The sequence below is a fragment of the Amia ocellicauda genome, chromosome 2 (genome assembly GCF_036373705.1).
Source record: "Amia ocellicauda isolate fAmiCal2 chromosome 2, fAmiCal2.hap1, whole genome shotgun sequence".
Taxonomy (NCBI): Eukaryota; Metazoa; Chordata; class Actinopteri; order Amiiformes; family Amiidae; genus Amia; species Amia ocellicauda.
This window is the reverse complement of record NC_089851.1, coordinates 54,325,463-54,341,717: the sequence shown is the minus strand read 5'-3', so window position 1 is coordinate 54,341,717 and position 16,255 is coordinate 54,325,463. Positions and strand designations below refer to the sequence as shown.

The following is a 16,255-nucleotide window of genomic DNA, read 5'->3' as shown; positions in this document are numbered from 1 at the left end:
CTGAATATTGGCATATATCATTTGTTTGTACATTTTCTTATCTTGAAAATTATCAAAAAGAAATATAACAAACATTAGAATTAGAGTTACCCTGTGTTAGACTTGTGTCCTTAATTAGAGATAATTAGAGTTGCCTTGTGATAGACTGGTGTTGCTGCAGGGTTGGGCTTCGGAACACTTTAATTTTGTTAAAAAGTAAACAAAATTGGAAACATATATATACACACACATTTAATTGCATGTAATTAACTTAATTAAAAAAAAGTAAATTAAAAACTAAAACAGTAAAATACGTGTATACAAAAAAACAAATCAGTCTGTTACTATTTTTATATTATACATACTTATTTAAAATAACACATCATCCAATAGGCTTCTGGTTTGGAGCCAAACAATAGCACTAAATGCTACTCCTCATTGCTAATTGCAATAGATTGATTGCATTTTTTTTTTACTTTGGATAGTTATGTCTGCTACTACAGGGAGAAGCTGTTCGATCTCCTCCACAGTCTTCAATCCCATCTGCCGTAGAAGGTCCTCCACTGGGGCAAGCAATTGCTCCCCTTTCTCTGTGAACAGTAGGAAACCTTCTTCGGTGTCACAGAACCTCAGGATGGTTTTCTGTTTCTTTTCTGTTTTTTATGTTGACTCCTGAATGAGAATTAATTAGATGCTTTTCTGGTTTTACCCAATTTATCCTGATTTCTAAAGGAATTAACGGAATGTAAAAAAGATTTGGAGAGGTTGAGCTTGAGGTGGTGTGAGTGCATCCAGGCAGAGATAGCAGACAAGCAGGAAGAGATGCAAGAGGGGATGAGAATGTCGGAGGAGGGAAAAGACAGGAAGATCTGGGCATCATCTGTGTAAAAATGGTAAGAGAAACCATGGGATGCAATGAGGGGGCCCAGGGAGTGAGTGTAGAGAGAGGACAAGAGGGGACCCAGAATGGAGCCTTGGGTTACACCTGTGAGGAGAGGTTGGGGCGTGGATGAGGAACCTCGCCATGTCACTTGGTAGGTCCCGTCGCTGAGGTAGGAGTAGAACCAGGTGAGAGCAGTTCAGAGATTCCAAGGTCAGCGAGGCAGGAGAGGAGGATGGAGTGATCGACAGTGTCAAATTCTGCAGAGAGATTGAGGAGGATGAGGACTGAGGAGAAGAAGGCCACCCAAGCACAGCTGAGGGAGTCAGTGACTGTAATTACATAAAATCCATTACCAGTAAAAACATGGAATATGCATACCTTACAAAGGTTACAGATTTTATTTTTATCATTCTTGCCTCACAGAATTACAGACCAGTTGCAGCAGTGAAGTTGAAACTCAAGAACCTTCTTGTTTGTTTAGATTTGCACTCTTCTCACAGAACTGGTAACTGAAGTGCCCATAGGAAACCCACACAGAGGTAGATCATGTGAACTCCACACAGACAAGCCCCCAAGCCAGGACTCAAACCCCAGACCCCTGTACCGGTGAGGCAGCAGTGCTAACCACCATGCCACCACACTGCCAGGTCAATCAAGGTGTGGATGGAGGACCACCAGATCAAGACCCTGTTATGGCCAGCCCAATCTCCAGACCTGAACCCCATTGAAAACCTCTGGAATGTGATGGATGGAAGATGGATGGTCACAAGCCATCAATCAAAGCCGAGTTGCTTGAATTTGTGCGCCAGGAGTGGCATAAAGTCACCCAACAGCGATGTGAAAGACTGGTGGAGAGCATGCCAAGACGCATGAATGCTTTGATTGAAAATCACCAAATATTAATTTCTGAACACTTTGTAAGTTAAAACATTAGTATTATGTTGTTTAAAAATTAATATGAACTTATTTTCTTTGCATTATTTGAGGTCTGACAACACTGCATCTTTTTTGTAATTTTGTCCAGTTGTAAATTTCTGCAAATAAATGCTCTAAATGACAATATTTTTATTTGGAATTTGGGAAAAATGTTTTCAGCAGTTTATAGAATAAAACAAAAATGTTCATTTTACCAAAACATATACCTATAAATAGTAAAACCAGAGAAACTGATAATTGTGCACTGGTCTCTTAATTTTTTCCAGAGCTGTATACACCTTTATATGTGCTGCCATATCAAACATTTAACACTAAAGCATGTTGTGAATAAATGTTATGCTTTGGAATTTTAATATTGACATGAATAGACAATCCATGCAAGTAAACTCAAACACACAATAACAAGTGGTATTGTCACTGTTGTATCCCACACATCCCGCAATTCACAAGCTCCCCTGCAGAGGTCAGCATCACCGGAATTCTAAACCCTCACATTCCCCAGCAATCAGCCACTTAACATTCCTCGGCACCATGTGCACTTGTTCTATCATCCTCGAACTCCCATTGGACCAGCACTCTCCTTCACCGTCCTCTGCTCCTCTCTGCTACACATATAAACCCCTCTGTGACTTTAATTCACTGCTAAGTCTTGTATCCTTTTGTTATTGATTGTTTACAACCTCCACGTGTTCCTCCACCAATTCCCGTATTCTCCCTACCAGCCTGTTTGCCTGATCATTGACCCCCTGCTTGTCTTATCGACCAGGACTTGTGGATTTCCCTGGACATTACGGTTTGCCGGCATTGACCACAGCCTGTTTCTGACCACCTCTCACTCCGCACCTGGGTTCCCCGCCATGGCAGTCCTTCGTTACAGGTATACAGTCCGGTCCATAAATATTTGGACAGACCCAATTGTCAATTTGGCTCTGTACACCATCACAATGGATTGGAAAGGAAACAATCAAGATGTGCTTTAAGTGTAGACTTTCATCTTTAATTGGAGGGTAGTTACATCCAAATCGGGTGAATGGTGTAGGAATTAAACCAATTTTTATGTGGTCCCCCCAATTTTAGGGGCTCAAAAGTATTTGGACAAACTAACATAATCATTAATTAAATTGTGAGTTTCAATACTTGGTTGTGATGCGGGACAGTGGCCTGTCCGAATGCCAAATATATTTGCACCATTGTTGCAGTAAGATTGTGTAACCCATGTATGAATTTAAGCTTTGTGTATTGCTCCGCAGAGGACAGGTGCAGTAGTTCTGTGTAGCTGATTTTTAGAAAAACATTTTCATCCAAGGCTATAGAGAAAACAGAAGACAAAGGAGAAGTCTGTGATCAAGTTTGGGGTACATCATTGACGTCATCCAGTTGCCCAGCAACCAAAGGGAGTCATCTTGTATATGATAGCATGTTCTTTAGAAAAACCTTAGATGTGTCTTGCTGACTGACCATCTCCAGAGCACTTAGTTGTAGCTGAATAAACTATTTTGGTATTATTTCAGTTAAATCGGGTCCTGAGTATTCCTTGTCCGCCTGTTTATTGAGGGAGTAAAATTTCTCCCTATCAGTTGCAAATCCTTTGCAGTCAATGACTGCCTGAAGTCTGGAACCCATAGACATCACCAGATGCTGGGTTTCTTCCCTGGTGATGCTATGCCAGGCCTGCACTACAGCTGTCTTTAGATCCTGCTTGTTCTTGGGGTGTTTTGCCTTAGATATCAAAACAAACCAATCAGAGAGCAAAAACATTAGGTGTGGCCAAATCCACTAATAAGAACGTACTGGTGAGCGCAGGAACACCAAAAGGCCAGGAACACCACGGAAAACAACTGTGGTGGATGACAGAATTTTTTCCCTGGTGAGGAAAACCCCTTCACAACAGTTGGCTAGATCAAGAATACCCTCCAGGAGGTAGGCGTATCTGTGTCAATGTCAACAATCAAGAGAACACTTCACCAGAGTACATCTTGTGGTAAACCCTCTGTATTTAAACAGGAAATGGGAAGACCATATTAGAGTTTGGCAAAAAACATCTAAAGAACCCTGTACAGTTCTGGAACAACATCTTATGTACAGATGAGACAAAGATCAACTTGTACCAGAATGATGGGAAGAGAAGAGTATGGAGAAGGGAAGGAACTGCTCATGATCTGAAGCATACCACCTCATCTGTGAAACATGGTGAAGGTAGTGTTATGGTAAGGGCATGTATGGCTGTCAAGAGAACTGGTTGACTTTTGACAAAAGCAGCAGGATGAATTCTGAAATGTTTAGGGCTATGTTATCTGCTCAGATTCAGCCAAATGATTCAAAACTCATTTAACAGCACTTCACAGTGCAGATCAACAATAATGCGAAAGCAGGTAGAGGAAAGCAACCCCAAGAAGACTACCGTCACCAGCCACGAAACCAGACGGCTTCATGCCCTAGGGCTCGTTCAGGAGTTGAACACAGGACCTCTCGCACACTAAGTGAGAATCATACTCCTAGACCAACGGGCCAACTGAACAAGTGGCTTCACAAAGTTCTCCTCCTCAACAACACACTACATGTCGTCCTCCTCCTCCTCCTCCTCCTCCTCAACAACCACAACAAACTTGCATAATACACATTTGTTTTATAGAAAAACACACAGATGACAGTCTGATTTCCCTTCAGCTGCACAGGCAACAGCATCTGAGGTCAAAAGCCCTCTTGTGCAGAGGAGCCCAAAAGCTGGCTTTTGACAGAGAGCACACTGTTCAGTGACCACTTAATAAGTAGGACTAATCATTTCTTATTTTTTACAGAATAGGACACAGAAATAACTTATGATTACTTATTTGTTATCTACATTTTACTTTTCATAGTATTTCCAAACGTTTTTTATCGATGTATGAACAAACACAACCATTGAGACACACACTATTAGAGATTTTTCGTTTTATTTTCTTTATGAATGTAATGCAAAACAATATAGAGTAACAGTGACAAAAAGTGCCAGGGGTTTATGACAATACAGAAAGCACATTATAGAAAAGACCTGAAAAACACACAAGCACTACATCAGAGATACCACGCATTAAGTCCCTTCCCTGCGCTGTAGGCTCCATAGCGCTGCATCACTGCTGCCTCTCGCTAATCTCAAGATGGAGCTGGGGGTAGGTGTTCCATGGCCAGGCTGTCGTTCCCTCTGCCAAGTGTGTACAGGCCAAGATACCTCCATTACTTCAATCACTACATCTTCCGCTGACTTCTATAGGGGGCTGCGTGAACTACTGAAGTAATGCTGTAGAGATAAGTGTCCTTAAACTGGGAAATGGAAATAAAGATTAAGTAAGCATCACTCATTGAAGAAATGCATCACAGTGTCTCTGTCAGCCTGTACAGCAGCGCATGTTTGCTGTAGCCAACATTTATTCAGTGCCAAATTTCCTTGCACAAAGCCATAGCAGATTCTCAAGCCCTCCCATGTTGTTGATTATCTTGTATCCATGTATTAAGAATAATGGTAATGCTTTATTTTAAGTGTCCATTATAAACAATCTATTAACATGTTATGTTATTATTATATGATTAATTTTACAAATTATAAATATATTAGACATTTTTAAACTTTTTTGCTATAATATGTTTTAAGGTATTTAATAACATATTTAATAAAGGGTATAATAACATGACATTTGCACATCGATATCAATCTATTATCATTAACTGCCATGCCAGTTAATTGCTGCTATTATCCATCCATTTTTGAAACCAGTTATCCTGGCGAAGGTCGCCGAGCACTGATCCCGGCAGGCAAAGGGCACAAGGCAGGAATACACCCAGGACGGGACCCCAGTCCATCGCTGGGCAACACACACACACACACACACACACACGCAGACACACCCACATACAGGGCAATTTAGAGAAGCCAATTAACCTAACCCACATGTCTTTGGACGGTGGGAGGAAACCCACGTGGACACGGGGAGAACATGCAAACTACATAGTATAGCAAAAATGTTTAAATAAAAATGTCTAATATATTTATAATTTGTAATAATCATATAACAATAACATAATCAATAATTTGTTAATAGATTGTTTATAATGGACACTTGTTACCATAATAACTAATGTATGTTATCTATCTGTATGTAATGCTGTTGTCCTATAAGTCCTTACATTTGTAAACAGGGATTTTTGAAATAACCATTACTTATTTTGTGAAAAAACAGGGAAACAGAAATAAGGAATGAGTAACTATTACTTATTTCTTCATACTACTAGAATCAGAATTCACAGAAAAAGTAATAAACAAGAAAGATAAAAATAAATAACCATTACTTATTTAAAAAAAAAAAAAACAGGAACCAGAAATAAATAAGTAAACTTTACTTATTTTGCAGAAAAAAATAAAACAGTTTATTATTAATATATTGAGGAAACAATGAAAAAAATAACCATTACTTATTTTTTGAAAAATAAGGAATCTACTTCATAGAGGTTCTGAAATCAGCATACTTCTCATGGCAGGAAAGGAAACTGGAAGCCTTTTGACACATTTCTTGACTTTGATTGAAGATTTTCCAGTATTTTAATCAGACCTCCTGCCAGAATATATTCTGCAGTGGGTTTCAGAATGGGCTGCCAAAACTGCGTAATCTCCTCCACCAACCTTTCCTGGTTTTCCTTTGTTTGGTAAAACTGCATTTATGGAAGATACCCTTACAAAAATAAAATATTTAAAAATATATATTATTCTGAAATATGAAATGTATTTTAATGTATTAATATGTTTTATAAATGTGCATACCATTTTATAATATATGGTGAAAATATTCTTTTAAATATCAATTGCACTGTCACTTGATACAGAAATATGGTCAAATACACTATATTATACAATACAAATATTGCTTAATATAACTTAAGTATATTCAGAATTATATGTAAACTTGTTTTTAATATATCTATAATTATATGCAAATATACTGTAACATCTACACATGTATTTTATACTAAATATATAAAAATGCATACATATATGTCCCCTTATAATATACATTTAGTATACTGCTAAATACACAACAATCTCATATTGCATGTATTGTATACTGTGAATATATTAGACTGCAAAAATGTTGCATTCTAAATATACTGGTAGAATATATTTGGATAAACTTCCAAACACATGTATACATGAAGTGTAACTTAAAACATTGGGATACTTCAATACTTTAATAGATTTCACTTGGTACTCACTTGGTGTTTGACCCCCTTTTGCCTTCAGAACTGCCTTAATTCTACGTGGCATTGATTCAACAAGGTGCTGAAAGCATTCTTTAGAAATGTTGGCCCATATTGATAGGATAGCATCTTGCAATTGATGGAGATTTGTGGGATGCACATCCAGGGCACGAAGCTCCCGTTCCACCACATCCCAAAGATGCTCTATTGGGTTGAGATCTGGTGACTGTGGGGGCCAGTTTAGTACAGTGAACTCATTGTCATGTTCAAGAAACCAATTTGAAATGATTCGACCTTTGTGACATGGTGCATTATCCTGCTGGAAGTAGCCATCAGAGGATGGGTACATGGTGGTCATAAAGGGATGGACATGGTCAGAAACAATGCTCAGGTAGGCCGTGGCATTTAAACGATGCCCAATTGGCACTAAGGGGCATAAAGTGTGCCAAGAAAACATCCCCCACACCATTACACCACCACCACCAGCCTGCACAGTGGTAACAAGGCATGATGGATCCATGTTCTCATTCTGTTTAGGGCATGTATTACAGATTCATTCAAAAAGGTCTCACTTTAGATTTGAGGAAACACTATTTACTTGTATCAGCGGTCATTCATTTGTCATTAATAGTTCTTCCAATTTCCGACCTTTTAGTTCCAGAGTCCAATGTTTTGGTACCAGCTAAAAAACAAAAAAAACAAATGTACATTAATTGGACAAATATGAAATATATAGTTACATGTAAAATATGGCCCAATATACAACGCTACAATTATTACAATTTACTTGCACTGTAATTACACGGTAACAAGAGTGAATTGACCAAGTAGTTTGTGTATAGTTAATTCAATTATTAAATACTAGTATGGATGATGTATGATTACAGAACGAGCTTACATACACTAAACAAGTAGTATGGCTTATTTACATGTAGTGTGTGTTTTTAACTTTACATATTCATGTAAAATGCTGCCAACCTTTGTGATGTTACCGATGACCTTAAACTCACCCCTTCTTAAAGTGTAACCACATGTGGTGATCAGGTGAGGGTCTGCCTCAAGCAGTTATGTGCTTGCCCAGGAGAACATGCAATATTGCCTATTAGCTTGGCTCGTTGGTCTAGGGGTATGATTCTTGCTGAGGGTGTGAGAGGCCCTGGGTTCAACTCCAGGACGAGCCCGCTTGGCCCCGCTTTGCATTCTCTGAAGCATTCGTTTGTTCTCTCTCGATGCTTGGCTTCTGGGCTCCTCTGCACCAGGGAGGTCTTTCAACCTCACATACTGTTGGCTGTGTAGCTGATGGGAAATCAGACTGTCATCTGTGTGTTTTGTTTTCTTTAAAGAAAATGTGTATTTTACAAGTTCGTTGTTGTTGTTGAGGAGGAGGAGGACATGTAGTGTGTTGTTGAGGAGGAGGAGGACGAAATGTGGTTTGCCGGCTTGTTATGGAGACCTTTGCTGAACGTGTACTCCTGAGCTGCACCAAAGGAGAGGCATTCTTTTCAGTTGTTTGCGGGCCTGCTGAACCATGCTCTCAGTGCTGTCTCACTGGGGATACGGTTACCGTTCTGGAAAGACACTTCAGCGCTACAGTCCATGCTATCAGTCAGTGAGCGTAGGTCTCCCGGTCTGCCCCAAAGCAGTTACGCGCTTGCCCAGCAGAAACTGCGACACCCTCCGTTAACTTGGCTCGTTGGTCTAGGGGTATGATTCTCGCTTAGGGTGCGAGAGGTCCCGGGTTCAACTCCCGGACGAGCCCGCTTGGCCCCGCTTTGCATTCTCTGAAGCATTCGTTTGTTCTCTCTCGATGCTTGGCTTCTGGGCTCCTCTGCACCAGGGAGGTCTTTCAACCTCAGATACTGTTGGCTGTGTAGCTGATGGGAAATCAGACTGTCATCTGTGTGTTTTGTTTTCTTTAAAGAAAATGTGTATTTTACAAGTTCGTTGTTGTTGTTGAGGAGGAGGAGGACATGTAGTGTGTTGTTGAGGAGGAGGAGGACGAAATGTGGTTTGCCGGCTTGTTATGGAGACCTTTGCTGAACGTGTACTCCTGAGCTGCACCAAAGGAGAGGCATTCTTTTCAGTTGTTTGCGGGCCTGCTGAACCATGCTCTCAGTGCTGTCTCACTGGGGATACGGTTACCGTTCTGGAAAGACACTTCAGCGCTACAGTCCATGCTATCAGTCAGTGAGCGTAGGTCTCCCGGTCTGCCCCAAAGCAGTTACGCGCTTGCCCAGCAGAAACTGCGACACCCTCCGTTAACTTGGCTCGTTGGTCTAGGGGTATGATTCTCGCTTAGGGTGCGAGAGGTCCCGGGTTCAACTCCCGGACGAGCCCGCTTGGCCCCGCTTTGCATTCTCTGAAGCATTCGTTTGTTTTCTCTCGATGCTTGGCTTCTGGGCTCCTCTGCACCAGGGAGGTCTTTCAACCTCAGATACTGTTGGCTGTGTAGCTGATGGGAAATCAGACTGTTATCTGTGTGTTTTGTTTTCTTTAAAGAAAATGTGTATTTTACAAGTTCGTTGTTGTTGTTGAGGAGGAGGAGGACATGTAGTGTGTTGTTGAGGAGGAGGAGGACGAAATGTGGTTTGCCGGCTTGTTATGGAGACCTTTGCTGAACGTGTACTCCTGAGCTGCACCAAAGGAGAGGCATTCTTTTCAGTTGTTTGCGGGCCTGCTGAACCATGCTCTCAGTGCTGTCTCACTGGGGATACGGTTACCGTTCTGGAAAGACACTTCAGCGCTACAGTCCATGCTATCAGTCAGTGAGCGTAGGTCTCCCGGTCTGCCCCAAAGCAGTTACGCGCTTGCCCAGCAGAAACTGCGACACCCTCCGTTAACTTGGCTCGTTGGTCTAGGGGTATGATTCTTGCTGAGGGTGTGAGAGGCCGTGTGTTCAACTCCAGGACGAGCCCACTTGGCCCCACTTTGTAGTCACCGAAGTGTTCGTTCGTTTGCTCTTGAAGGCTGGCTTCTGGGCTCCTCTGCACAAGGGAGGGCTATCGACCTCAGATACTGTTGGCTGTATAGCTGATGGGAAATCAGACTGTCATCTGTGTGTTTTGTTTTCTTTAAAGAAAATGTGTATTTTACAAGTTCGTTGTTGTTGTTGAGGAGGAGGAGGACATGTAGTGTGTTGTTGAGGAGGAGGAGGACGAAATGTGGTTTGCCGGCTTGTTATGGAGACCTTTGCTGAACGTGTACTCCTGAGCTGCACCAAAGGAGAGGCATTCTTTTCAGTTGTTTGCGGGCCTGCTGAACCATGCTCTCAGTGCTGTCTCACTGGGGATACGGTTACCGTTCTGGAAAGACACTTCAGCGCTACAGTCCATGCTATCAGTCAGTGAGCGTAGGTCTCCCGGTCTGCCCCAAAGCAGTTACGCGCTTGCCCAGCAGAAACTGCAACACCCTCCGTTAACTTGGCTCGTTGGTCTAGGGGTATGATTCTCGTTTAGGGTGCGAGAGGTCCCGGGTTCAACTCCCGGACGAGCCCGCTTGGCCCCGCTTTGCATTCTCTGAAGCATTCGTTTGTTCTCTCTCGATGCTTGGCTTCTGGGCTCCTCTGCACCAGGGAGGTCTTTCAACCTCAGATACTGTTGGCTGTGTAGCTGATGGGAAATCAGACTGTCATCTGTGTGTTTTGTTTTCTTTAAAGAAAATGTGTATTTTACAAGTTCGTTGTTGTTGTTGAGGAGGAGGAGGACATGTAGTGTGTTGTTGAGGAGGAGGAGGACGAAATGTGGTTTGCCGGCTTGTTATGGAGACCTTTGCTGAACGTGTACTCCTGAGCTGCACCAAAGGAGAGGCATTCTTTTCAGTTGTTTGCGGGCCTGCTGAACCATGCTCTCAGTGCTGTCTCACTTAGGGTGCGAGAGGTCCCGGGTTCAACTCCCGGACGAGCCCGCTTGGCCCCGCTTTGCATTCTCTGAAGCATTCGTTTGTTCTCTCTCGATGCTTGGCTTCTGGGCTCCTCTGCACCAGGGAGGTCTTTCAACCTCAGATACTGTTGGCTGTGTAGCTGATGGGAAATCAGACTGTCATCTGTGTGTTTTGTTTTCTTTAAAGAAAATGTGTATTTTACAAGTTCGTTGTTGTTGTTGAGGAGGAGGAGGACATGTAGTGTGTTGTTGAGGAGGAGGAGGACGAAATGTGGTTTGCCGGCTTGTTATGGAGACCTTTGCTGAACGTGTACTCCTGAGCTGCACCAAAGGAGAGGCATTCTTTTCAGTTGTTTGCGGGCCTGCTGAACCATGCTCTCAGTGCTGTCTCACTGGGGATACGGTTACCGTTCTGGAAAGACACTTCAGCGCTACAGTCCATGCTATCAGTCAGTGAGCGTAGGTCTCCCGGTCTGCCCCAAAGCAGTTACGCGCTTGCCCAGCAGAAACTGCAACACCCTCCGTTAACTTGGCTCGTTGGTCTAGGGGTATGATTCTCGCTTAGGGTGCGAGAGGTCCCGGGTTCAACTCCCGGACGAGCCCGCTTGGCCCCGCTTTGCATTCTCTGAAGCATTCGTTTGTTCTCTCTCGATGCTTGGCTTCTGGGCTCCTCTGCACCAGGGAGGTCTTTCAACCTCAGATACTGTTGGCTGTGTAGCTGATGGGAAATCAGACTGTCATCTGTGTGTTTTGTTTTCTTTAAAGAAAATGTGTATTTTACAAGTTCGTTGTTGTTGTTGAGGAGGAGGAGGACATGTAGTGTGTTGTTGAGGAGGAGGAGGACGAAATGTGGTTTGCCGGCTTGTTATGGAGACCTTTGCTGAACGTGTACTCCTGAGCTGCACCAAAGGAGAGGCATTCTTTTCAGTTGTTTGCGGGCCTGCTGAACCATGCTCTCAGTGCTGTCTCACTTAGGGTGCGAGAGGTCCCGGGTTCAACTCCCGGACGAGCCCGCTTGGCCCCGCTTTGCATTCTCTGAAGCATTCGTTTGTTCTCTCTCGATGCTTGGCTTCTGGGCTCCTCTGCACCAGGGAGGTCTTTCAACCTCAGATACTGTTGGCTGTGTAGCTGATGGGAAATCAGACTGTCATCTGTGTGTTTTGTTTTCTTTAAAGAAAATGTGTATTTTACAAGTTCGTTGTTGTTGTTGAGGAGGAGGAGGACATGTAGTGTGTTGTTGAGGAGGAGGAGGACGAAATGTGGTTTGCCGGCTTGTTATGGAGACCTTTGCTGAACGTGTACTCCTGAGCTGCACCAAAGGAGAGGCATTCTTTTCAGTTGTTTGCGGGCCTGCTGAACCATGCTCTCAGTGCTGTCTCACTGGGGATACGGTTACCGTTCTGGAAAGACACTTCAGCGCTACAGTCCATGCTATCAGTCAGTGTGCGTAGGTCTCCCGGTCTGCCCCAAAGCAGTTACGCGCTTGCCCAGCAGAAACTGCGACACCCTCCGTTAACTTGGCTCGTTGGTCTAGGGGTATGATTCTTGCTGAGGGTGTGAGAGGCCCTGGGTTCAACTCCAGGACGAGCCCACTTGGCCCCACTTTGCAGTCACTGAAGTGTTTGTTCGTTTGCTCTTGAAGGCTGGCTTCTGGGCTCCTCTGCACAAGGGAGGGCTATCGACCTCAGATACTGTTGCCTGTAAAGCTGATGGGAAATCAGACTGTCATCTGTGTGTTTTGTTTTCTTTAAAGAAAATGTGTTTTTTACAAGTTCGTTGTTGTTGTTGTTGTTGTTGAGGAGGAGGAGGAGGACATGTAGTGTGTTGTTGAGGAGGAGGAGGACGAAATGTGGTTTGCCGGCTTGTTATGGAGACCTTTGCTGAACGTGTACTCCTGAGCTGCACCAAAGGAGAGGCATTCTTTTCAGTTGTTTGCGGGCCTGCTGAACCATGCTCTCAGTGCTGTCTCACTGGGGATACGGTTACCGTTCTGGAAAGACACTTCAGCGCTACAGTCCATGCTATCAGTCAGTGAGCGTAGGTCTCCCGGTCTGCCCCAAAGCAGTTACGCGCTTGCCCAGCAGAAACTGCGACACCCTCCGTTAACTTGGCTCGTTGGTCTAGGGGTATGATTCTTGCTGAGGGTGTGAGAGGCCCTGGGTTCAACTCCAGGACGAGCCCACTTGGCCCCACTTTGCAGTCACTGAAGTGTTTGTTCGTTTGCTCTTGAAGGCTGGCTTCTGGGCTCCTCTGCACAAGGGAGGGCTATCGACCTCAGATACTGTTGCCTGTAAAGCTGATGGGAAATCAGACTGTCATCTGTGTGTTTTGTTTTCTTTAAAGAAAATGTGTTTTTTACAAGTTCGTTGTTGTTGAGGAGGAGGAGGAGGACATGTAGTGTGTTGTTGAGGAGGAGGAGGACGAAATGTGGTTTGCCGGCTTGTTATGGAGACCTTTGCTGAACGTGTACTCCTGAGCTGCACCAAAGGAGAGGCATTCTTTTCAGTTGTTTGCGGGCCTGCTGAACCATGCTCTCAGTGCTGTCTCACTGGGGATACGGTTACCGTTCTGGAAAGACACTTCAGCGCTACAGTCCATGCTATCAGTCAGTGAGCGTAGGTCTCCCGGTCTGCCCCAAAGCAGTTACGCGCTTGCCCAGCAGAAACTGCGACACCCTCCGTTAACTTGGCTCGTTGGTCTAGGGGTATGATTCTCGCTTAGGGTGCGAGAGGTCCCGGGTTCAACTCCCGGACGAGCCCGCTTGGCCCCGCTTTGCATTCTCTGAAGCATTCGTTTGTTCTCTCTCGATGCTTGGCTTCTGGGCTCCTCTGCACCAGGGAGGTCTTTCAACCTCAGATACTGTTGGCTGTGTAGCTGATGGGAAATCAGACTGTCATCTGTGTGTTTTGTTTTCTTTAAAGAAAATGTGTATTTTACAAGTTCGTTGTTGTTGTTGAGGAGGAGGAGGACATGTAGTGTGTTGTTGAGGAGGAGGAGGACGAAATGTGGTTTGCCGGCTTGTTATGGAGACCTTTGCTGAACGTGTACTCCTGAGCTGCACCAAAGGAGAGGCATTCTTTTCAGTTGTTTGCGGGCCTGCTGAACCATGCTCTCAGTGCTGTCTCACTTAGGGTGCGAGAGGTCCCGGGTTCAACTCCCGGACGAGCCCGCTTGGCCCCGCTTTGCATTCTCTGAAGCATTCGTTTGTTCTCTCTCGATGCTTGGCTTCTGGGCTCCTCTGCACCAGGGAGGTCTTTCAACCTCAGATACTGTTGGCTGTGTAGCTGATGGGAAATCAGACTGTCATCTGTGTGTTTTGTTTTCTTTAAAGAAAATGTGTATTTTACAAGTTCGTTGTTGTTGTTGAGGAGGAGGAGGACATGTAGTGTGTTGTTGAGGAGGAGGAGGACGAAATGTGGTTTGCCGGCTTGTTATGGAGACCTTTGCTGAACGTGTACTCCTGAGCTGCACCAAAGGAGAGGCATTCTTTTCAGTTGTTTGCGGGCCTGCTGAACCATGCTCTCAGTGCTGTCTCACTTAGGGTGCGAGAGGTCCCGGGTTCAACTCCCGGACGAGCCCGCTTGGCCCCGCTTTGCATTCTCTGAAGCATTCGTTTGTTCTCTCTCGATGCTTGGCTTCTGGGCTCCTCTGCACCAGGGAGGTCTTTCAACCTCAGATACTGTTGGCTGTGTAGCTGATGGGAAATCAGACTGTCATCTGTGTGTTTTGTTTTCTTTAAAGAAAATGTGTATTTTACAAGTTCGTTGTTGTTGTTGAGGAGGAGGAGGACATGTAGTGTGTTGTTGAGGAGGAGGAGGACGAAATGTGGTTTGCCGGCTTGTTATGGAGACCTTTGCTGAACGTGTACTCCTGAGCTGCACCAAAGGAGAGGCATTCTTTTCAGTTGTTTGCGGGCCTGCTGAACCATGCTCTCAGTGCTGTCTCACTTAGGGTGCGAGAGGTCCCGGGTTCAACTCCCGGACGAGCCCGCTTGGCCCCGCTTTGCATTCTCTGAAGCATTCGTTTGTTCTCTCTCGATGCTTGGCTTCTGGGCTCCTCTGCACCAGGGAGGTCTTTCAACCTCAGATACTGTTGGCTGTGTAGCTGATGGGAAATCAGACTGTCATCTGTGTGTTTTGTTTTCTTTAAAGAAAATGTGTATTTTACAAGTTCGTTGTTGTTGTTGAGGAGGAGGAGGACATGTAGTGTGTTGTTGAGGAGGAGGAGGACGAAATGTGGTTTGCCGGCTTGTTATGGAGACCTTTGCTGAACGTGTACTCCTGAGCTGCACCAAAGGAGAGGCATTCTTTTCAGTTGTTTGCGGGCCTGCTGAACCATGCTCTCAGTGCTGTCTCACTGGGGATACGGTTACCGTTCTGGAAAGACACTTCAGCGCTACAGTCCATGCTATCAGTCAGTGTGCGTAGGTCTCCCGGTCTGCCCCAAAGCAGTTACGCGCTTGCCCAGCAGAAACTGAGACACCCTCCGTTAACTTGGCTCGTTGGTCTAGGGGTATGATTCTTGCTGAGGGTGTGAGAGGCCCTGGGTTCAACTCCAGGACGAGCCCACTTGGCCCCACTTTGCAGTCACTGAAGTGTTTGTTCGTTTGCTCTTGAAGGCTGGCTTCTGGGCTCCTCTGCACAAGGGAGGGCTATCGACCTCAGATACTGTTGCCTGTAAAGCTGATGGGAAATCAGACTGTCATCTGTGTGTTTTGTTTTCTTTAAAGAAAATGTGTTTTTTACAAGTTCGTTGTTGTTGTTGTTGTTGTTGAGGAGGAGGAGGAGGACATGTAGTGTGTTGTTGAGGAGGAGGAGGACGAAATGTGGTTTGCCGGCTTGTTATGGAGACCTTTGCTGAACGTGTACTCCTGAGCTGCACCAAAGGAGAGGCATTCTTTTCAGTTGTTTGCGGGCCTGCTGAACCATGCTCTCAGTGCTGTCTCACTGGGGATACGGTTACCGTTCTGGAAAGACACTTCAGCGCTACAGTCCATGCTATCAGTCAGTGAGCGTAGGTCTCCCGGTCTGCCCCAAAGCAGTTACGCGCTTGCCCAGCAGAAACTGCGACACCCTCCGTTAACTTGGCTCGTTGGTCTAGGGGTATGATTCTCGCTTAGGGTGCGAGAGGTCCCGGGTTCAACTCCCGGACGAGCCCGCTTGGCCCCGCTTTGCATTCTCTGAAGCATTCGTTTGTTCTCTCTCGATGCTTGGCTTCTGGGCTCCTCTGCACCAGGGAGGTCTTTCAACCTCAGATACTGTTGGCTGTGTAGCTGATGGGAAATCAGACTGTCATCTGTGTGTTTTGTTGTCTTTAAAGAAAATGTGTTTTTTACAAGTTCGTTGTTGTTGTT

At 44.7% G+C, this 16,255-nt stretch overlaps 5 non-coding genes across 5 annotated transcripts; all 5 read left to right on the top strand.

Annotated features, from left to right (window-relative positions):
- The first annotated feature begins 8,711 nt into the window (after positions 1 to 8,711).
- Positions 8,712 to 8,783, top strand: trnap-agg (transfer RNA proline (anticodon AGG)). The gene has a single exon. It is a non-coding gene; the product is annotated as a tRNA-Pro (tRNA).
- Positions 8,784 to 9,289: 506 nt separating this feature from the next.
- Positions 9,290 to 9,361, top strand: trnap-agg (transfer RNA proline (anticodon AGG)). The gene has a single exon. It is a non-coding gene; the product is annotated as a tRNA-Pro (tRNA).
- Positions 9,362 to 11,433: 2,072 nt separating this feature from the next.
- Positions 11,434 to 11,505, top strand: trnap-agg (transfer RNA proline (anticodon AGG)). Its single transcript has one exon. It is a non-coding gene; the product is annotated as a tRNA-Pro (tRNA).
- Positions 11,506 to 13,589: 2,084 nt separating this feature from the next.
- trnap-agg (transfer RNA proline (anticodon AGG)) lies at positions 13,590 to 13,661 on the top strand. Its single transcript has one exon. It is a non-coding gene; the product is annotated as a tRNA-Pro (tRNA).
- Positions 13,662 to 15,987: 2,326 nt separating this feature from the next.
- Positions 15,988 to 16,059, top strand: trnap-agg (transfer RNA proline (anticodon AGG)). The gene has a single exon. It is a non-coding gene; the product is annotated as a tRNA-Pro (tRNA).
- Positions 16,060 to 16,255: the final 196 nt, after the last annotated feature.